We start from the raw sequence: 22,970 nt of genomic DNA, 5'->3' as shown, positions 1-22,970 counted from the left end.
GTTATTTCAAGCCGAAAATTCCGTTGAGGTTTGTCTATTGAAGAATGAACCTATTCATGTCCGTGCTACATACCTACAGTTTGTAAAAAACAAAACTGTACAATAGGCTTCTTTCCCACAGAGAACGGTCATGCTTTGAAGTGCAAAGTTGCGTTTTTAAGTTGACTGTAAGTAATAAGTAGGTACTTCAGTTTATAAATTAACTAGCAGTCAAGTATTGTGTGAGTGTATTTTGAAGTCTTCAGAATGAGATGGCCTGCTTAGAGCTAATAATGTTTAAATAAAATCTATGTAACTGCCGTTAGGTAAGCATATTGTTTTATTGATATTGATATAATTTATAGGATACTCGAAACGATAGTCAAAACATTCTAGGATTATTTTGAATTATCTTATCAAAAATGCAATCTAGAAATACTGTGGTAATTTTAGGGTTCCTGTTATAAAAGTTTGTCCAATGTCGCGCACATGGCTTGGTGATAAAAGCAAGGGCTAATATAAAATGCAAACGAGATTGGCCTAAATAAAATTGGTTGTGCCCTTTTGTTGATTTTCATATAGAGTTTATTCACACCTAAATGGAAGTTTAATATCATCAGTTTTATGCGGGGGTTCATTAGTAACCCTTACTCATTGTCAAAAGCTTTGTTTACTTTCATTAATATTTTCTTTGTTAACACACAAAGGATTTTAATTAATTTTGCATTAATCACGACGTTGCGCGTTGGTATTGGGTTTTTTGAAATATAAAATGAATATCCCAAAATGTAAAAAAAATATAATGACAGACGAAGGACAAAATAATTATAGCAGTTACTGAAAAAAAAAAACAGAAAATGCTTTTTGGCAGTAAAGTTAATATTCATAATAAAACGATTTTAGAATCGTTTAATACTAAACACATACTACCTCAAAACAACAAAATATAACCAGGCCTGTTCATCTCCGCGAGTTTACATCGAAAACAAAACACGCACGATGGCCCACCTACAGGATACTATTCGACAAGGCCTCACATACGAGCGAACATTGACTTAAGCACGCGTATTCTTGTGTATGATGGAAGAAAATTAAGAAAATGGTGTACTAAATACTGTGCAGTAATAGTAATAATAAAAACACAGAATGTACTTTTTTAAGTTGCCTCAAGACACTGAGAGGTAAATAAGTAGTTAATATTATTCATGATAATTCATGCTAAATCATGTATTTACTCCGCCATTTTCCGCAGTTTGGCACCTCACGTCACTTCATTTTACCGAAGTCAGCCCTATAGCTTCGGCGCAGTGCCGATCACAAACGTTTGTCAACAAAATGGTGTTTGACTCTTGAGACAGGCTAAATTACACCTTATTGTTAATGACATTGAGCATACATTTTTTTAAATACCTTCGCGAAGTAAAACTTCTGTACGTAGTACTTATTATTATTCTGTGATATAACTAAGATAATATACTAACCTACTAATAAAGAGTCAAAAACTCAGTATACTTTAATTTCTCTGTCGTAAATCGTTCCATTTAGCGCTACGTGGCGCACTGAACTCTACATAGTGATAATTACGGTTCTATTTTAAGGTATAATTAAGTAAAAATGACCGAGAGACTTTTCGCGTGACTCGCGTCGTCATAAAAAGGCTCTTTCCTCTTCTTTATGTATGTAGTCACCTGTCTGCGGTCGTGATATGGCACAGTTAACGAATTAGGTCGAGCAATAATCGTCATTGGAGTGGAAAGCTGGCTTGTTATGGAGACATCGATTTTAGACACTATTAGTGCCAAAGCAAACGACGCGTTGCGGCGACGGTGCGACACGGGAGCGGTGTCGCTGTGTCGTCTTAATAAGGCGCTGCGGCGCCGCATCGGACTTGCAATCACCGAGACTAGGCGGGGAGGAAAAAATGCGTTGTGACGTCGGAGCGGCAGCTACATAACAACGTTGCGGTGCCGCACCTCTCGTAAGGGTTGATTCTGAATTAGCTATAGGTTTAGTGCGTTATTTGCGTCACGACGATTGACGTCTTACCTTAGTCACCCACGGCTAATTGCAACACAGACGTCATTTATATCCAAATACTGTGCCAATAACAAACAACCCACAATGATGATCGTTCTCGATGAACTTCATCCTTAAAGGCTACCATACACCCATGGCTAACTACAACATAAGGCGTAATATACAATAACTCCTCATAACATCACAGGCAATCATTTCTACGAGGACATTACGTTCCGATGTGAACTCAAAAACAATTTTGCCTACCGGTTTTTAGCTTATTTATCTGTTGTGTTATACTTTAGCTGTAGAGTCATTCGGGGTAACAGCACGCGGTGGGTAAAAGTACGCGGTGGTCCGATCTCCGACAGGGATGGGGGAGCCGAGGTCTGTGTTTGTAAAATAGAGTGGCGCTACTGTCGCCGTTTAGGAGCCAGGTGCCGCGCCGACACAATCTAAGTACTGGTCGCGACACGTCGCCGAATACTTGTAGCACGCTTATTTCGTTTAATTTTTATGCCACGGAAAAGTGTGCTGTAGTTTAATGGATAGCTCTGTGCCAGTAAGTATACTATATTTCTATTGTTCATTTAATGTAGTTTTGATCTAAGTTTATCATATTCGTAAAAAGTATTTAACGTGTGTGTTGTGACTGATTATTTGGTATATTTGCCGATTGGGGTAAGAGTACGAGATTAATAGTACGCACGCGTACGTTTACCCCCGTTGCGCACTTATACCTCAAATTAAATAAAAATATCAAAAATTGTTCAATCTTTCAGAATACCTACACCAAAATGCCGAGAAATTACATGAGGAAGGCCCCTCAGCGGACCCTCATCTCATCTCAGATGACCAAATAATGAAGGCCAATTATTTTGATCTCAAAGTGTGACTATTGCCAATATAAATAATTTAAGACAAGATTCACATTATAATAGATACAGGGTAGAATTTTGTAATGCCACCTGGAGGGAAAGTACTCTTAGTAATGTAGAGGAATCGAACCAACTAAAATTTGTTAAAAATTACACCCTGTATTTTTATTGCATCGATCGTTAGGGTTATGGTTTATGGATGAAATCTCTCTAACAAACTTGCTTAAATTAAATGAAAGGAAAACCATGAAATCTTAAATTATTTTAATTATTTACAAAAAATTGTATGGTATGATAGTGAATTTTCGTAAAATTTTCAAAAATCTTTGAATGGAGTTCTCTTTGTTTTCAAAAATTAAGGAAAGTTTTATTTGAGTAAAATTTTCTATCTACAATATTAAGAGTACTTTCCCTCCAGGTGGCATTACAAAATTCCACCCTGTATAATACAAAGAGATCTTATTTTTTTTAATGTTAAAGTTCTTAAAATGTTATTTACAAGATTAAATAAATATTGATTATTGCCAATCTTAATTGTATTCTCTTAGAAATCTGAATGCGTACGTTTACCCCGCGTGCGTAACTTTACCCTAAGACTTGCGTAATTTTACCCACACATCGGGTCAAGAGTACGCATTGGAAAAGTTTTCAGTTAAGCCTATGTAGGGCTAATACTAATTAATCTTGATGGAAATTTTTCTTAAATAGTGAAAATTTATTAAATATTCTACAGATTTAATATCATAACATGCCAATTATACAATTCTTTATAGGTCTGGGAGGCCATCAAAAAAAAAGTGCGTGCTCTTGACCCGAATGACTCTATCATCCATCTTTGTTCGTTACAGATTGTTCCGTTTGCGAAACTCAGTGTTTCTGTACGCAAGCACAATGTAAAATCAATAGCTTCTAACCCCTCGGTAACATCATGACCGTTGAGGCGTTAGTCTTTTGTTTCGCTAATCAATTTCCCATATCAAAGAAGGTTATTAAAACTTAGCATTTAGGCCCAGAACAGACGGTGAAACGAAACTGCAACGAAACTGCAACTTTCTGATGATTCTTATGAATGAAACTGAAACTGAAAGTTTCAAACTGGTCGCGTCATGTGTGGTCTCTCAACGGACGCTATGGCAGAAATTTAGATGCAACTCAAAAGTAACTAGCAGTTGCAGTTTCGTTGCAGTTGCGTTTCACCGTCTGTTCTGGGCCTTAGAGTTGTTATAAACTAAATTTTATATAACTTGTAATAATAATTCTATTAATAATCATCCAGTGTCTAAGTAGCTCAGATGGAAGAGCCGACTGCTCTTCCGGCAAATGAAAGATCGTGGGATCGATTCCCGTCTTATGCAGTTCGATTTTATCAAGTTATTTATAACTAAATTATTGGTGACGCTAGAAGTGTGATGTCGTTTATAAATGTATTTTTTTATCTTCTATGTAGTAAGATATTGAAGCTTGATAGAGACAGAAACATTAATAGTAGAAATATGAGTGATGAAAATACAGAAATAAAATAAATAGTAAAGTCAATTTCCCGTTTTCATTATTGTGAGCTGGAAACTTTTAGCTTCTAGGAATCTAACAATTTGTTGTGATTTCCAATAATATTTTTATTTGTCGGTCATTCTCACGATTAGGCGTTCTCAGCCTAATTACCATATCATTTTTGAAATTTGGCTTAATTGACTTAAACGCATTTAAATATGAAACACATGAAAAGTACGAACTTAACAATCGTTAAGGCGTCAAATTATTCCAAGCGGTTTTCGCGTAAATGAGACCCAAAAATTTTATGGTCACGGTAATTAGATAAGGCTAATACTTAATCTAACGGTAATTAGAAAAAATATGTAAAATAGCAAGAAAACAATATCTTGCATTAACAAATTTGTATATAAATATATAGCGTCATAAAAAACGCTGTAGGTACACTTAATAACCCTTTGAAAAAAGGAAAACACTCATTTCTATTATTTATTGTATCAAGACATTTTCAGTATACTGCAATAATCGAGGCTATAACAGGAACACTTAGTTTCGGCCAGAAGGGGCTACGTGTCACATTTGATCAGAATCTTAATCATCATTTATTTGATTTCAATGTGGTACAAACGATTTAACATACAGATAATGGATCAGATCTCACAAATTTGATTTTTCGGATATGCATATATCGAAAAATTTATTAATGATTTAAGTGATTTTTCCTCTTTTTAATCTATCTGCGATCAGCCATCACCCATTATCAGATGAAATTGAATTTGTAATAATGACAGTTCCAGCTCAGCATATCCCATGATTTGTCACCTCGATTCTTTTACAATAAGTTTTCAGATTGATGCTATTCGCTTTCTCCTGAGCCTAAATGCAGAATTCTTAGAATTTAGAAGGGATGCAGCAAATAGATTTCATGAAGGTCTAGTCTTTGGTTGAAAGCTTTACAGGATTTTCCACACCCTCTTTGACGTTTGGTATCACTTCAGTGGACTTTGTAAACCAAGGTGCACAGCTCAAGATTTTTAAAACTTTATTTTGAAAACGTTAAAGTATTTCTACATTTGCGAGGCTAAGTCGATGCCATAATGTCTACATGGGTTTTAGGATGCATTTGTATATAGTTTGTTCTCCAAGCTTCTTCTGTCCAGTACCCATTGCATATCACGAAGTTTTTTCTATGCATAACAAAGCAGGTAGGATGCAGTTTAGGATGGTACAAAGTGCCTATACACTCTTGCCTTCAAAAGTCCCATTGTCTGTTGATTTGTTCTCTTTTGTTCTTAATGTGATCACGCCAGGTAAGTGTTACTGTTGGACAATCTCATCTTCTTAGGGCAAAGGTGTCATGGATAGATTTTAATGGTATTATATTAGAATTAATTAATGATTTAAGATGTTTAATATCAATTATACTAATAGTAAAAATAAATATCTGGTACGAGACATGTTTCATGCAGGGGTGACATCTCCTGGCCATCAGAAAGCCCCGATTTCACTCTAGGTAACTTCTTTTTGTGGAGTAACCTTAGGGGTTAAAATATACTCTTAAATCCAACAACCATGCAGCAACTAAAGCTGAACATTCGTCATGAAATCGAATCTATTTCGAGGTTACTCTAACGAAAGTTTTTTTAAATTTTGATTGTCAGATTGGTAGAAAAGTCCGTACAGTTGTTATGCGAAAGTCTAGGTATATTTCATACTTTATCATCATACTTATTCAATCGTGAGTGCAATTTGTAGGTAATAATTTCATACAACGGTGATTATAAATATACGGTAATTAGTACATGGAAATTATAAAACGATAGTTTTTCTTCAAAATTTCCAAAATCTTCAGTGTATGCAAATACTGTCTTACTACAACGTATGAAGGCCAAAGCACTGCTTTTATATAAATTAACAACGTGGATCTACCTTCAAAAATCTAGTATAAAAACAAGGACATGGTAAATAGAAAAATTGAAAACCAAAGATATGGTAATTATACTCTTACGCAATTCATCGACGGTACGCCAACGCAATAGACGTCTACTTGCTAACAGGTCTTAGAACTAACTAAGGGCTCGCGCCGCGCGCGTAAATGATGTGTCAAATATTATTATTTAGGCTTGTGTGCCCAAAAACAGAAAACGTCACGGGAATTAGGACTTTCGCTCGGACAAGCAGTTTTTTAATTCTAATTATTTACATAATGGTTCTATTGAATAGATATTTTGCTATGCGTAAGACAATCTTTTGTACTCTTTAAAATGTTGAATGGAGTAAACCAAATCTATACGACATAAAAATTACAGCCAAGTTTTAACATTAAGTCGGTGTGCGGACGCGTAACGGTAATTAGAGAACAGAGGTTCATGAAATTAATTAAGTCACAAATACTTAAAATAGAGGCCTATGATTTAATGCACAACTGGATAGGGTTGTTAAGTAACATATAAAAATACTTGCATGTCTCTAATTTGTCATTTTTAACGATTTAACAGCCCGGACACGCAAAAACTAGCTCATCTGAGAATGGCCGTTGTATTTGAAGACGATGTTTCGTTTAATCACAAAAGCTCCGTCTATTTCTAAAGTTATTGAAGTTACATTTATTTTTTTCATTCGAAATGTTTTAACTACGCATGAAAAGAACATTAACAATAATTGAACTTCAATATTCGATTGTGTGTTTTGTAAACTGCGGTCCTTCTAGAAAATTATTTTCGAACAATAGTGATATTTCCAATAAGTTAATGATTTTTTACAGAAGCGCATTAAATGTTATAGTTTTTCTTCTTGTCATTTGTTATAAGTAATGAATTTTCTATAAGAACTTTATGTAAGTTCCAATACCATTCCAAAATGAGAAGTAATTTGCTGCTATACTGAAAAAATCTGGCTTATTGAAATTCATAGGTACTACTTACTTACGAGTATTGTACAAAATAAATAGTTAAATAAATGAAAACAATGGTATCATTACATCGATGACGAACAATGTCACATACACGAGTAATAGCTATAGTAAAGTTAATTCGTATTGATTGCTCTTCAATATTCATAGGAATGAATGAGCAGTCATTAAAAACTATTCATCTTTCATTACAGGAAGGGTGAAGGCCGTGGACCGAGGACTTGAACTTCGTCACATCTATCAAAGGTAAGTGATATTTAAATATTATTATTGCTTTGAGAAAATAAAGTGTGCATTAATTGTTATAATTAATTAAATTGTCAACCAGACTACAAATAATTGGCATTTTACTTCTTCTTCTTATCGTGTCAATAACAAACCTACACAGTGTCAGCCCAAAACTCCGCCGAAGAAGAAAATGTAGATAGGTAAGAAGTTTTGGAACTCCTAAAAAACCAGAAAATGAAACAGAGGATTCAGTCAGGATTGCGTTGACCCTAAAGCTTAAAAAAAGTCACACTCTATTCTATAGACGCGTAATTTAAACAAAAATTTATGACAAAAAGGAAAAGAAGAGAAAGAAAATTAATTGGGTTGTACCTAAAACGTTCCATATAATTAGTGTAATTATTTTCACGTCACTGAAATATACATAAGTAAGCATAGTTAAAGTACACTTTATTGTACTACTAAAGAAGATGTCCGTTTTCATTACATACAAAGAGCCGATAGACTACGCTCCTTTGAGATAATACTTTCTGAAGAATTTTAATATTAATTAATATGCATGAAGCGTGCTGAAGCAAATTTGAACTTGCTTGAGGCTACCCGTCAAGCATTTGAATGTTTATTTCGTTTACAATTGTTTATGGGTTGTTTTACTCCATTTCGTATAAATACATCCGCATTCAATCTGGAAGAATTGATTTTTCTTCGAATAGATTATATTCCAAAAGGAAGGAAGGAAAGGAATAAAAAGTATAATATTTGTGTGGCAAACAATAGCCTGTCTTTTCCGCTTTAACTATCCTATTTATATTAAATTGAATCAAAATAGAGTCAGTTGTCTAAGATCTTAGTCAATTGTCAGTTGCAAAGGACCTATGAACTGAATAAACTATTTCATTTGATTTAATAAGTAGGTATGCGTGAAAGGTAACATACTTATGGTCGTATAGTATAATATTAGTGTATTAAATAAGACTCTGATATAGTTTAGAGCGAATATCAAAATAAGATGATTTATCAATTATTTCAGTTATATTTAAGAATAACTGTCTACGGACAGTAGATAGCAAACATGTGGTAGCTATTATTTGCAAGTAATGGCAGTATATTGTGTGCAACAGCCGCCGTGTTTTGTCAGTCTAGACAATGAATCAGAGATTATTATGACAAGCCGTTTTACCTGCATTAATATTGTTACCTAATTTCAAATTCGCGTCACAATTAATTCTAATTAAGATGGCGAGCTTACGCAAATTTAACGTTCGCAAAGCGCTTATCGTATACAGAAGCAAATTTTAATGGCAGCTTAGGAGATAAACCCGGCTGGTCCCTAAGAATGTTTTATTCATGACCACTGAAGCGCCGAACAATATTCATCTTGGTACACGTAAAAATCGCAGCAAGAAATCTGAATCGAAGCGTTCTCCATTTATGCAGAATCGCGATCGGACGCGTAGTGATGGCATTCGCTTTTATGTCGATAAATCCTTTGACTGCACCATTTTGAATTCGATTTCAATAGAATACCATGGTTGTGTGTAGTGTATGTGGGCCTGACGAATATTATTTACGTGCTGGTTAAATTCGGACTAATCGTTAAGCCTGTTTTGGTAAGTCACGTACATCACAAGGGTAGTTGCTCTTGCAGGTTACAATTCCGGGACACAGAAATTTTAATTGATGAAAAAATAGAACATGTAGTAGATGGACTAGTCGGGTTCGAAATGTTGCAAGTTATTGTAGGACAAAAATATTATGTCCTAACTACTTTATTATCAGGTAGAAATTAAGATCTTATTATTACTTTATCAAGTAGGTAAGTATTTAGTTAGGTATAATTCAAATATAAGGTCTACCCTGAATCTCTATAAACGATTTGGTACACACGTCCAAACACTATTTCAATGCTCTACCTACAATATTGAGGTAATTTATTTTAGCGCAAACGACATGTGTGAAGTGTGAACTACCCCGATAAAAACGATAAGACATTGAAAGGGTCTCAACATCACTAGCGCTGAGGAAAAATAACGAAGGTTTGAAAAATGAGAGACTGTCACCTGTTGCTTTGTGATATGGCTAAATCACTTTCTGCCCTCAATCATTGAGCTGTATCGGAGGATGATGAAGATATTGAGAGTATGTCTATTGGAACTTAATAACTCTGTATAGCTATGTAAACTATATAGGGTGGAATTTTGTATTGCCACCTGGAGGGAAAGTACTCTTAATACTGTAGATAGAAAATTTTACTAAAAGAAAACATTCCTTTATTTTTGAAAACAAAGAGAACTGCATTCAAAGAACTTTCCCTCCAGGTGGCATTACAAAATTCCACCCTGTATAGTGTATGCATTGACGATTATTTGAGTAGATCGTATCGTTTAAGTCAAATAACGTCCAAGGACTTGAGTAGATACTTACTATAGTTTAATACATAGTTAACACATTTACAATAGTTCCTATTCCAATGCCTATCCGGGCTTTTCGGTGTATGAAACAAATCGCATGCCTTTCGCCAGTCATAGCCATCGTTTGTTCGTTCGTTTCAGACAAATACCGTCCACTACTGGACAAAGGCCTCCCCAAGGTTTTCCACAATGAACGGTCCTGCGTTGCCCGCATCCAGGCTTTTCCCGCGACCTTTACCAGATCGTCGGTCCACCTAGTAGAAGGCCTGCCCACGCTACGTCTGCCAGCTCGTGGTCGCCACTTGAGAACTTAGTCATAGCCATATAGAAATTGAATATAATTAAGGTGCCTACCTAAATAAATTAATTGTAAAGAAATCTAGAACCGATGGCGATGAAAAAACACACCCCGAAATGTTTTACTGTTTATCAATTCCGAAGATGGAAAATGTGTCTTCCGTTTTTATCTTGAGTTGAAAAAATAAACGTTCATTTTCTTTGCGATGGAAAAACGAAAGTAAAGATAACATTTTATGAAAGGAACTGATGTTGACTTGTTGCGCCCGGCAGGCCACAGCGGCTGCGTGACAAAAGATAAACATCTCCAGGGCGTATTGTTAGTTTTCCGTAGTGATGCAGCGATCTTAGTCTTTTTAGGCCCTATGAAAAGATTTGAGTTTTGAAGTCATAAGACTAAAACATTTCATGCAAAGAACTGATGTTGCGCCCGGCAGGCCACAGCGGCTGCGTGACAAAAGATAAACATCTCCGGGGCGTATTGTTAGTTTTCCGTAGTGATGCAGCGATCTTAGTCTTTTTAGGGCCTGTGAAAGACTTGAGACTTGGAGTCGATATCTTTTAAAGTTTTTTAACTTTAAAGGCCGACAATGCACCTGTAACTCCCAGAGCTGCCGGTGTCTATGGGCAGCGGTATCACTTACCATTAGGTGATCCGTTTTGCTCATTTGCCTCCAATTCCTTAAAAAAACTTCAACTGACCATAGTTGCTGAACTACAGGGAGTTAACAGACTAAAGGGAGTTGCGTGAAAACTGCAATCATATGTCTAAATACGTCTACTACAATTACCAGAACTAGTGTTTATTAAATACAAAGATATTAATTAAAACCTAAGACTTGATACATCGTTGCGCGGCTTTAAAATTCAAATTCTATATGATTCATACTAAAAGTATCTATTGTAGAATCCAGTATTATTTTACTATTTACTATTTGGGTCTAATAAAATGAAATAGTCTTAAGAAGGTCTTAAAAGTCTAGATTTCGCATCACTAGCTGTTCCCGAGGCTCCGCTTGTGTCATCGGGCTACTTGGCTAGCTAATTGTAAGCTTGAGTCTTCCTTCTGACGTCTGTCCTACAACTACAGACATCACAAACGTTTGTAGTAGAGCAAAAGAGGTAGATGAAAATGTTTTGCTTATTTAATTTTGTGTGGTATTTTTTGTTCAGTGCGGCGCTGTAAGGCCCAGAACAGACGGAGAAACGAAACTGCAACTGCTAGTTACTTTTGAGTTGCATCTAAGTTTCTGCCATAGCGTCCGTTGAGAGACCACACATGACGCGACCAGTTTGAAACTTTCAGTTTCAGTTGCATTCATCAGAATCATCACAAAGTTCCAGTTTCGTTGCAGTTGCGACGTTTTACCGTCTGTTCTGGGCCTAAGTAGAACCAAAGTTTTCTAAATATTCAATGCCACCTTAAAAGATGGCAGAAGATGGAATACGTTTTTATAAGTATACTAGATTTTATTAATTGATTTTCTGAACCCTAATTTCCGAATCCGAAGGAGTTTTGTTGTATATTTATGTCGAAATACAAATTAAGAATACGAACTACGGGTGAGTGGTGAGTTATTTTATTATTAGGAAACCCTAAAGCATTTGGAACCCTATCTACCAGTCTTATTGTTGACCTGGTGCGCTCTGGTAGCCACAATCTTTACTTTCTCGAACTGTAACAAAAGTAAAAATGTAGAATAACAGCAGCGCCGCCATTGTTATTTTACCAGCTCTTTTTCTTGACTTTCAATCAATGAAAGCAACCAGAGCTCTTGAAGAAATAAAAATGTAACACCAATATGTATTTGGATGACTCTTTCTTTATACTTGTGGTTATGTAAAGCAACAAAGGCAAAGACAGTAATTTGGTGAGAAGCGGGTTGACCCCTGTAGGCCTAGGATGCGCACCGCGATAGGCGTGTATCGCGCCATTTTATCGATTTTACGTGATAAGCCCAACATTTTGACGTCTAAAATCATCGATAAGATTTTAAGTTTAAACCCGACTGATTTGAGGTATTTTCATCGATAAAATTGACCATAAATTTGATTTTGAAGCTTTAAGTTTGATTACTACTTCCTGAGCAGCTTGAGAGTATTTATAATACAAAATACATTACAATTTTTTTAAATAAAAGTTATAATTACCTTATCTTCTAATATCTTACTCTAAAGGTCTTGAGGTATTAACTGGTGCAAATTAAGTCTAGTATAATATTAACCTCGTAAGTAAGTTACCAAGTAACTGGGTTAGTTAATAATAACTTGCCGACTTTACATTGCGTTTAACCTGTCACGTGCAGTGTGCATACAAAGATTTAGCTTTTAGATACGATTTATTAACTCGATTTTTAAAGGAGATGAAGTTGGTAACTGCCTGTATCGATACAAATGAAATGCAGTTTCAATGTTTAATGAAACAGCTAAGCCACTTACCATACAATTACGTTTTAATTCTTCGAACCACTGACTCTATATAATTTCCCAGTTGAATTGAGAAGTTCTTTGTTGCCATCTTCTAATTGCCAATTGCAGTCACGCTCATTCTTACCTACTATATTATATTAGACTAGCTTTTGCCCGCGGCTTCACCGGCGTGAAATTTAGTTTGTCACAGATCGTCATAAATTATAGCCTATATGTTATTCTAGGTTATAAAGAATAATACTGTAAAGTTTCATCAGAATCCGTTCAGTAGTTTTTGCGTGAAGGAGAAAGAAAACAAACATCCATCCAGACATCTTGACACCCAGACATGTTGACATCCAAACTTTCGCATTTATAATATTACTAGGATGTTTTTTTCTGCTTAGCCCCAAGGTTAACTATCGGAATTGGCACATCAAGCTAAATTGAACATTGTTGCTATTCTAAACAAATATGATATTTGCAACAAAAAGGCATATATTATAATGTAGGTACCGGAAACTGCAGCTAAGATAATTTCGGGAATTCAAGCTGAGCAGTTAGTACATACATCATTAGCACAGAAATGCCACCTGCTCCTTGCGGCTTAATCCACGCGAACCATGTGCATGTTAGCTAGGAAGGTTGTTACGGGATTATGAACGTTACCTTCGAGGTAGAATCGTACAATACCTACTTATAATGAAGCTACGTGGGTTTTTAATAGGGACTTTTTAACAATGTTAGAGCGCATTACTTTGTACACATACGAGTTGGTAAATCTCGGTTATATTCGGTAGAAGAAGTGCACGTAACGCATATTCGTACATATCCTACGCGTGTACACGTAAATCGTTTTACTGCGTAGAAAATTCGTAAACGAGTTGACTAATATTTAATACTTTTACCTCTACTTAAGTCAAGATACCCAAAATAACCCGAACATGGTTGTTCAAACCCATTTTAAAATTAAAAAATAAATAAAAAATATTTACGTTTGAGATATTTTGGTATCAATAAAAGCTCCACTTATCGGTTCTCAAATAAATTCACCAAAAAAGCCACCAACCAAATATTTTTAATATTGAAATGTCCTGCATATTGTCGTTCATATTAGTCGAACACTACTATAATTAGTAGTAGGTACAACAACACTACCCTTGTCTTGTATATTGTGACTAGCTGCCCCGGCACATACGGCTTCGTATCACCTATGTTCATTAGAAAGAATCAAATCTTTTCCCTATAAAATATTAGTAGGTTAGATTACTGAGTAATGTTTCTACATGCTGTCCAAAGCGTGTTGTTTGCTTGCCAATCTCAGGTAAATCGTGACGCCAGCTTGACTGGGCTGCACTGAATAGGCAAACACGGCTCCAGACCGTAAAGTAATGGAATTCCTTATGTCAATTTACATTCCCTTAGCTTCAATGAATGTTGAACGAATCGCTTACTAAACAAACTGGGATTTAACTGGAATATAGGTATGAAGGAACTGTCAATATAGGATTTTGGGAAACTATGAGGCTGTGAGTATAGGTTTTTAAGTACAGTCATTGGTAAAATAAAGTGGTCAAAATGTATTTTGGTTTAGAAAATACAAATTGAATCTTCTGTGTGCTTACCATGAGTTTACGTTAGGTGTGCTCGCTAGCGACTGCGTAAAAAAATGACATTAATTGTATGACATATTGTGCAGCGCCCCTAGCGGCTACTTTCAAGAAACAAAATCTTCATAGAGATTTTTGACGTACTCGCTACCGAGCACACCTAACGTAAACTCATGGAAGGTACACTGGAGAATTGTTTGATTCTTTTTAGATGTATCTATTTGAAAATTTAGTCGACAACAAGGTATAAAGTTAAATGGATACGCTATGAAATGTAGACCAAAATCAAAGTGTTTAACTACAAGACAAATGCTAAGACTCCATCTCGAGTGCGACAGAAAATTGTAGACTCAATGGTCTGTTCATTTCATAATCCTAAGGCCCAGAATCACAAAGTTGCAGTTTCGTTGCAGTTGCGTTTCACCGTCTGTTCTGTACCTCTAGTAGGAAAAACTTTCGAGTTCGTTTCGTTGCGTATTCAAAGTGTCATCGAAAAATTTTGTATGAAAAATTAAACAGCGCCCCCTAGGGCGGCTATAATATAGGGGGCGCTGTTTAATTTTTCATACAAAATTTTTCGATGACACTTTGAATACGCAACGAAACGAACTCGAAAGTTTTTCCTACTAGAGGTACTGGGCCTAAGTAAACCGTGCGTGCAAACACGAAGCGCAGGCGCTTAATGGAATAATAAATTAATATTGCTGGTAACTTGCTATGGTTTATGTAGGTATGTATTTTCTTTAAAAATATTGATAGAGACCTATCTATATCCCATCATTTTTGATTTTCAAGTAAGTACTTAGTTACTTGAAAATGATAGTGGAAGGTTTATGTAACTGTAATGACCCTGTGGTAAAGCTAGTGTGTACGGACAGGACCCTGTGTTACCTACATGTATAATGTGATGTTTACCTACTTTACTTAATTTTCTTCACGCTTATCAGTTTACTAAGAAAATAACCAGGGGAGGGCGCATAAATGTGGTTTAGCCGTTTCCTATTAACCCTACGTGACTAAATCACTTTTGTCAGTAACTTGATTTTTTTAAAGTGTAAAACGGGTAAAACTAAGAACGCCTCTCAGAATGGATCTAAAGCACGCCACTGTAGACGTCATTGTAGGCACTCCTTATTCAATAAATCAAACACTGGCAAGCTAAAATATTGGAGCTGAATATACTTATTCAATAAGATCAACTTCAAGCTCTGACTGTGGAGAGCTATAGCTAGGAATAAAACGGATTTTGCATTCAATTCTTTTGTGAAATAGCTGCGTCATTCTTGAACAAGCTGCATTGCATGCAGAACTTTTATAGTAGCTTCAGTTTGTCACAAAAGTGCCAATTGAAAAAGTTAGTACACGACACGATGCATTCCCGGGCGTGAGACCGTGAAACAACTTTGTCTTTAGGTGTCCATTTGCAGGCTCTTTTGTGGTATGTTACGTCGGGTGTAGAGAAAATATAGTCAGAATTAAAAACGTCATTAAACTTGAGTTATCTTTCATTTACGAGGTTTTCCGAAATGCAGTAACCACTACATTTATACCCTATGTATGCTTAAATCTTTAAAACTATGCAACGGATTTTGATGTGGTTTATTTAATAGATAGTATGATTCAAGAGGCAGGTTTATGTATTAGTGCCCGTGCCAAGTCAGGTGTATGAATAATGTATTTTTTTAAATAACCTAATAGGTATTTATGTAAATAGAGTTTAGTATACGTCTAGAACTAATGTTTGTCACACAAACATTTGCCCCCGAGATATGAACGCGTAATCGCATCAGTGTAGTAACGGTTACTGACGCGTACCATCTCCATCAGCCATGCGTCTTGCTCTCAAATATGAACAAACATTTCTAATTTGTCAAACTCATCTCATGCGTCTTGATCTCTAACATGAGCAAGCATTCCTAAATTGTTATTTAATATGCTAATTACACAATAACCCTGAATCGGGGTAGTTTGCCCGCTAGAGCGCGAGCGATTGCCCTTTGTGCGGGATCGAGTCGAGCGACGCGGCCATGTTTCACGCACAAGGGCCGCTGTTTATTTGTTTGTGTCTATGTTAAGAGTCTCTGTATTGTTCGAAGCCTTTGGTACTGGTGACTGTACGCCAAATACTAGTCTGTATAAACTCATATTAGAGTTAGAANGGTGGGGTTGCCCGCTCTTTTGTTTTTTAATACTACTACGCTGAATATTGTGTGCGGATTGGGTTGTCGTACAGGGGTACTACATGGTAAAATAAATCTCTTCGGCGAAAACAGGATAATTTAGATCGAACTTCACTTGGTAAGTTCGTTTGATCATTCAATAAATAGTAAGTGCCAAAATATTGGTCTGAACTGAATAAAATATTTTTGATTTGATTTGATAAAGCCTTGCTCTGAAATTTCGGCACGCAGATAGGTAGTTCTTGTTATGATATAGGTATCTTTCCTAGGCAGCTTTCCAAAATTCAGTTCGGATGACACAGAAGTTCAAAGATTAACTCAAGCAAAGCCACGGGTTAAAACTAGTATGTCAAGTGACAGACTTTTATTTCGTAATCATACATATCATTACACTGCTAATGATAGTTAGCTGATCTGTTTTTGGTTATTTCAATTATGTAGTTCAACTTTTGTTAAGAATGTAATGTTTAGAATCTCGTAAATGTGTTTCAAACAACCAGAAATAATTCTTCTTATTTCAGAATAATTCAACGATATGTACGATTTTAACGTGCAAGAGATGCTATTACTCTCTAGTAAAACAAACTTTGTAGATTTCTTGAAACAGGGATCTAATAACATATGCAAATTATGCAGCAGACAATCAAACTTACAAGAATGTGTTCTGAAAGCTTTCCTGGAATCGCGAGCGAAAACAAGGACTACAATGTTAACAACCCCCGTACTACGCAGAATTTCATAGAAACCAAGACTTCATAAAAGCATTATGTAGTCGTTAGGGATTTAAATAACGTCTCCAAGCGTGCCCTCGTATCTAAAACTTCAAATCACATCGAGACAAGAAAATTGACGCGTGAAATTATTTGTAGAAAAAACATGTCGTCGAAAAAAATTTTCTCAATGGCCAGTGCTTAAAATATTGGTTTAAAATAGCACTTATAACTTAAAAAAAACTTTTTTGCGAGAATTGTTTGTTAGAAAAACAAAAGTTGAACGATATGATAAAAAAAATTGTATCGATGGCCAGAACTTGATGTACCTAAACGTGAGAAATTGTTTCACAAAATTAAGACTTTGTACTTCAGCAGAAGTTTTCTCTTATAACAATCTAGATAAATAATGGCAACTTTCCAACTTCTCAGACAAAACCGCATTATATCTAGCACCTGAGAAAAATGCATTGCTTGGTATAATGGCGCTAAACTCATCTCGGTGTCGCGAAAATGATAGTGCGCTAGGGATGCTCGGTGTTGACCGAGACGATTGTAAACTTTATTTTAGTAAATAATATAGAACATAGTGTAGTAGGTAAGTATACAACGTTCACGAACAAACAGGAATATAAGAAGGGTTTTATAAGAAGATTAATTGAAGTTATTTGTAGTAAGATGTGCGTAAATAAATACACGATAAGGGCATTAAAATTATAATACTTAGGTCCATTTAATGACATCAGCTACATGTAAGTTCTAAATCTACGTTAGCAATAAGGTTAATTTAAGCACTAATCCAACCACTATTTAAGTTAGTAGCCGTGAGAAAATTGATTTTATTTGAGTCTATAACTTTCTTCGGTTGAATAATTGAACCTAAGAGAGTACAGTGGCCAGCATATCAGATAATCTTGCAGCAAAATATAATAAAACTTATTACAATTCCATAAAAATTTCGTAGATTGAACTTTCGTTCTCCGTTACCCTAGTGGAATCTAAATTCGGCAATGTACAAATAAGTAGTATCGGTTCTGTTAAATTGCGCAACTATTACTTATCTGGAAACCTTTTATATGGTGTACAACTCTAGTATACTCAACTTTAATCTTCTGTTGAAATTGCTTCTCTTTGATGGTGAAAATGAAATACAGCGGGGAAAATATTAAATCTTCTTCCATTTGGTGGAACGTGTAATGGACGTGTGGTATCTCTTCAAAATCGACATATTGACCTGATACGACAATGTTATATTATTACAAAAACAATTTATTTGGTGGTTCTAAGCTTAGTGCGTTTTGTTGACCAGTAATTGTTCAGTAATAAATAACAATTGATTTGTTAACGATGATTAATTCTTTGAATCGTGAAAGGCAACATTAATCGTCAATATAAGTTTGGTATATCAACACTTAAATATTTACTTACCTCCTTGCTACTCACGAGTATAGTTAAGTAGATTACTTATATATTGCAAATTACTCGTATACAATGAGAACCGTACCTATTTAGAAATCTGCTGATTTATAATTGTATTAAAACTATCCAATATAAATGATCTGTTTAACTGTAGTCAGGAAAAATCCATTTAGTTAGTTTTTCCCTAAAATATTAAAACATTTTTACCAACTAACTCAATCGTAGTCCCATCGAACTACTTAGTCGCATTAAAATGCGACAGTCATTTGTTTAAGTATTCATTTGTTTTTCCAAAGTTCTTTACAGCCGCAGTTCTCTTTTTTTTCTTTTACAAGCAAATAATACAATTCTTTTCTCTTTTAGTATGTAAGCCGCAAGAATAGTCTGGTGATAAAACATTCAGGCCGTCAAGTTGGCCGAGGACGCGGAGAGATAAGTGCCAAGATTTCGTGTGACTCTAACACTTAGATTGGCGGGTGAAGGTCTCGGCGTTAGTCAATTGTTTTTTCAACCATTGCTAGTCAATTGTTTTTTATGTTGTCAATTCGACGATAATAATATGACAAGTGAAATGCTGGTATTCTATTACTCGTTTGTATACCTAAGTGATGTTCTGTCGATTGTGTCTAACTCTGTGAGGTGATTTTGAAGGGAAGTGAAGTGAATTTTTGAAGTGATTTGTGAGGATATCATATACTTATCATCAATTTTTAAACGGACAATCATACTTAGTTCTATAAAAAGTTATATTTTATTACGCACTAGGTAATTTCTATTTGGCCATACTTGGATTTGCACAGACAAGTTTTGAAGCGTAAAGTAATAAACGAGGATTCTGAGTGTGAATAAACTGACAGTTTTGGTGGTTTATTTGTGCAATTGGTGGATCAGATAAATCAAGCAGTAGAGGTGAGCTATTTCCTTTTAGTTTGTGGGTATAATGATAGATTAACCAAATCGTTTAGAATAGACTTTTGGTAAATTTATTTGATACGTACTACATAACATTTATGCTTTACCTACCAAGTACATACTCATTCTGCCTTTGTTTGCAAATTGTAGATTGTATTATTTATTTATTTATTTAAGGATAGTACTAAATATTCAACTAGTTACTAAACAACCTATTTAATATGATTTTGTTTTTCTAAACATCATTATAATATCAGTATATCAGTAGGCAGTAAAAGTAAATGTTTATCCTTAAAGTTCTATAAATAAAATACTGAGTTGAGTGAAAACTTTGAACGTTCATGTTAATATTTTCAAGCACAATTTTATTGAAGCAAGTACAGCAAGCAGACTCTTTAAATTGCAACTAAAACATTTTATCTACAATGTAGATGTTAAACATGTAGATTCTACATGTTACAGGACAAACTATAAACATAGTTTTTGTATGTTTTATAAAAAATAATCCTTAGATTAATCATATTATCGAATCGCTCTATGATCGGAGTATCAAAGATAGCGCGACTGGTTACTTTCAAATAATAATTTAACTACTGCCATTTGATAAGTGATAAAATTGTGACTAAATTATCTTTTTTTTTGTACAAACTTACTGAGACGTACTTATTTCCATTGTAATACAAGGTTGGACTAAGTTAATCTAAATTCTTCGTGAGTTGCCTGCGGGCACGTTCCCGTTTGCTCACTCGTTGGAGAAATCCTATTATTACAGCCTACCACATAATTAGGCTGTGTATTTTAGCCTGGAGAAAAGAATTTAATTAAGATTAAGATTTCTCGCACTAAAGCCTTATTGGACTACCTACATTGACGCCCACAACACCTAAAATTATCTTGGCTTGTAACATTTTAAATTCTCCTAAGGTTTCAATAACAAAATGTTTTAAAATAAAATTCCTAGTTCATCTCGAAGATAACAGAATAACTTGGAACCTGTAGCTTCCACTTTGTTTAGACAGTTGAAACTTTAGTAGCATTCATTCGAGAAAAATGTATTGGATAGTGTGTGTTTTTATTTAACTAGTGCTAGCTTTAAAATTAAATGTATTATGACTTATAGGTTTTATTTATACTCCACTATTAAGGACACGATTTTGAGCCACACCTTAAGATAATTATACCATAGTCATAGTCATAGTCATATATGTAGTCATAAACACAAGCACACTCGATTATTCGAATCATAAATTCGAATTAACAAAAACAAACAAAGTACACTCGCGAGCAAATATATGGAATCACCCTATTTATTCCGAGCGATCATAAGAACTAAATGACTAATAGAAGATCAATAAAAATGGTACCATTTTAAAGGAGATATTATAAACTTAAAATTGATTCCATAGATACATACAATACATAGTCATTCAGTTCTTAAGATCGCTTGGAACACAAAGGGTGATTCCATACTTTTGCTCGCAAGTATAGTAATCATCGGTTTGCTGAATTCCGATCTTTCGAATTTCGAGTGGGAATATCCGAATCGTTATGCCAAACAATTAAACAGAATTACACGTTCCAATTAGTAAAGTTACTACGACTGGCAGCCGGGCACGTGCTCTCATCTTTTGATCTTTCCTAATTAATTGCAGTAAGCGGGTACTTTGATCCAACAAAATTGCGACACGGATCTGGCTGAATAGATGGGGCTATTGGAATATAAGTTATTGGATTATTAAGATTAATTTGAATTTGATATAAATTAATTTCTCTTCGAAATTAAAATTTGTTAAAAAATGCTAGAGATTAAATAAAGTGACAGGGTTATTTTAGTCATAGGTATGTCACGAGATACTTACCATAAGATGGACTAAAAACGGAAATCTACATAAGTATGCATATCTATTTAACCGACTTCAACAAAAGAAGGAGGTTCTCAATTCGGTTAAGTTTTTTTATGCATGTACACTGATTATGCCGAGATTTCTGATCCGATTTCCGAGATTCTTTTTTGGATCGATGTGGACTACTTAGCTGCCATTTGATCCCATTAAATTTAATTTAGTTTGCTTTTGTAGTTTTTATTTTATGAGCAAAAATTTTCACTTTTACAACGATTTTTTTAAAATAATTAAGACATTAAATTAAGCAGTGCGCAGAATTTCTTTAATTTTAAAAATACATTTCCATCATTTCGCTTTTTTAGTATCTCGAATGTTTGAACTATCGGGCGTTTTATTTATTGCCTCTGGCAGGGTTGCCCGAAAAGTTATCGGCTCGGGCCATCGGAGCGATATATTCGATTGAAAATGGATGCGTGGTGCCCACTCTAGTGATTTTATAGAGTGGGTCTCCATTTACATGATGTTGATTACGTGGAGGTATAGAGTCAGCTTTATGATAATAGTTTTGACTTTCGTTTGCCACATATAAAACGAAATTTCATTTGGTTTACGAACTTATACGAGTATGATACGAATACGAATCTAGCCAAACCACATACGAATTTTGTCATGATAAATAATTCTCTTTGACAGCTACCTGCAGATTATTTCAGAAACAATAGTAGCATTACTACGTTCAACATTGAGGGCCTTAAATTCAGTGTACCGCCGCTGTCATCGGTTAATGCGAAGTTAAGCGCCCACAATAGAGCAGCTTAGTTGAAATAACTGGCAGTATTAAATGTTGAATTTGATACAGCCCTCGGTCAAAGGCCGAGCGATAATTTTGATAAGCCCTGAGGAACATGTCGGTTAAACAAAGCGATTTATGCTTGAGAGGGCTTTATAATTAAAGAGCGAGCGGAGCGGTGGGAGCGAGCGAAATGAGCGAGCGAGCGGAAGTCAACCCCGGAGCTACCACGGATGTCGGGGGCCAAATAAACAAGACCGGAATTGGAATTTGGCTGCGATGGGTGAAGAGATGTCATTTGTAATAGGACTGTTTGAATATGAATGGGGTATTGCTTTTTGAGTATACTTTTGAATAGTTCTAGGAATTCTTAAGACGATTTGTTCGTAGCCTAATGTTGGAAGAGTTATTTTGTAAGGAGAATTAAACCAACTTAAAAAAATAGTTGCTCTGTAGATAAATCATATTATTGTTGTTATTGATTCTAATAGTATTAACGTGCAATTCATCTCATAATTCAACACTCGTATTTTAATAATAAAATTTTACTGTTCCTGCCAGTAATCCGACATATTTTCTTTTCTTCCAGAGCACGTACGTACGAAAACACATTCTTGCCATAAAGTGCTGTATTCGGATTTGTGGGGCATAACTATTTTTTATTATACCTCCACTACTACACGTAACTTATGAGATGATTGCGTAGTTGTGGCTCGTTACTCACTTTGCCTTGAGAATCCTGTTATTCTTGCTAAGGACTTTGGCCCGCATTTAGGAAAAAGGTGAATCATGGATTATTACTTTATTTTTAACAACTGACGTATGTACATGAAAGTTTATAAAGAACTCATACCATCACTTACCATCAGGTGAAATACAGGGCAA

This window comes from Ostrinia furnacalis, unplaced genomic scaffold (genome assembly GCF_004193835.3).
Source record: "Ostrinia furnacalis isolate ACB-3 unplaced genomic scaffold, ASM419383v2 OfSCF2810, whole genome shotgun sequence".
Classification (NCBI taxonomy): domain Eukaryota; kingdom Metazoa; phylum Arthropoda; class Insecta; order Lepidoptera; family Crambidae; genus Ostrinia; species Ostrinia furnacalis.
Note: the sequence above shows the minus strand (reverse complement) of the source record.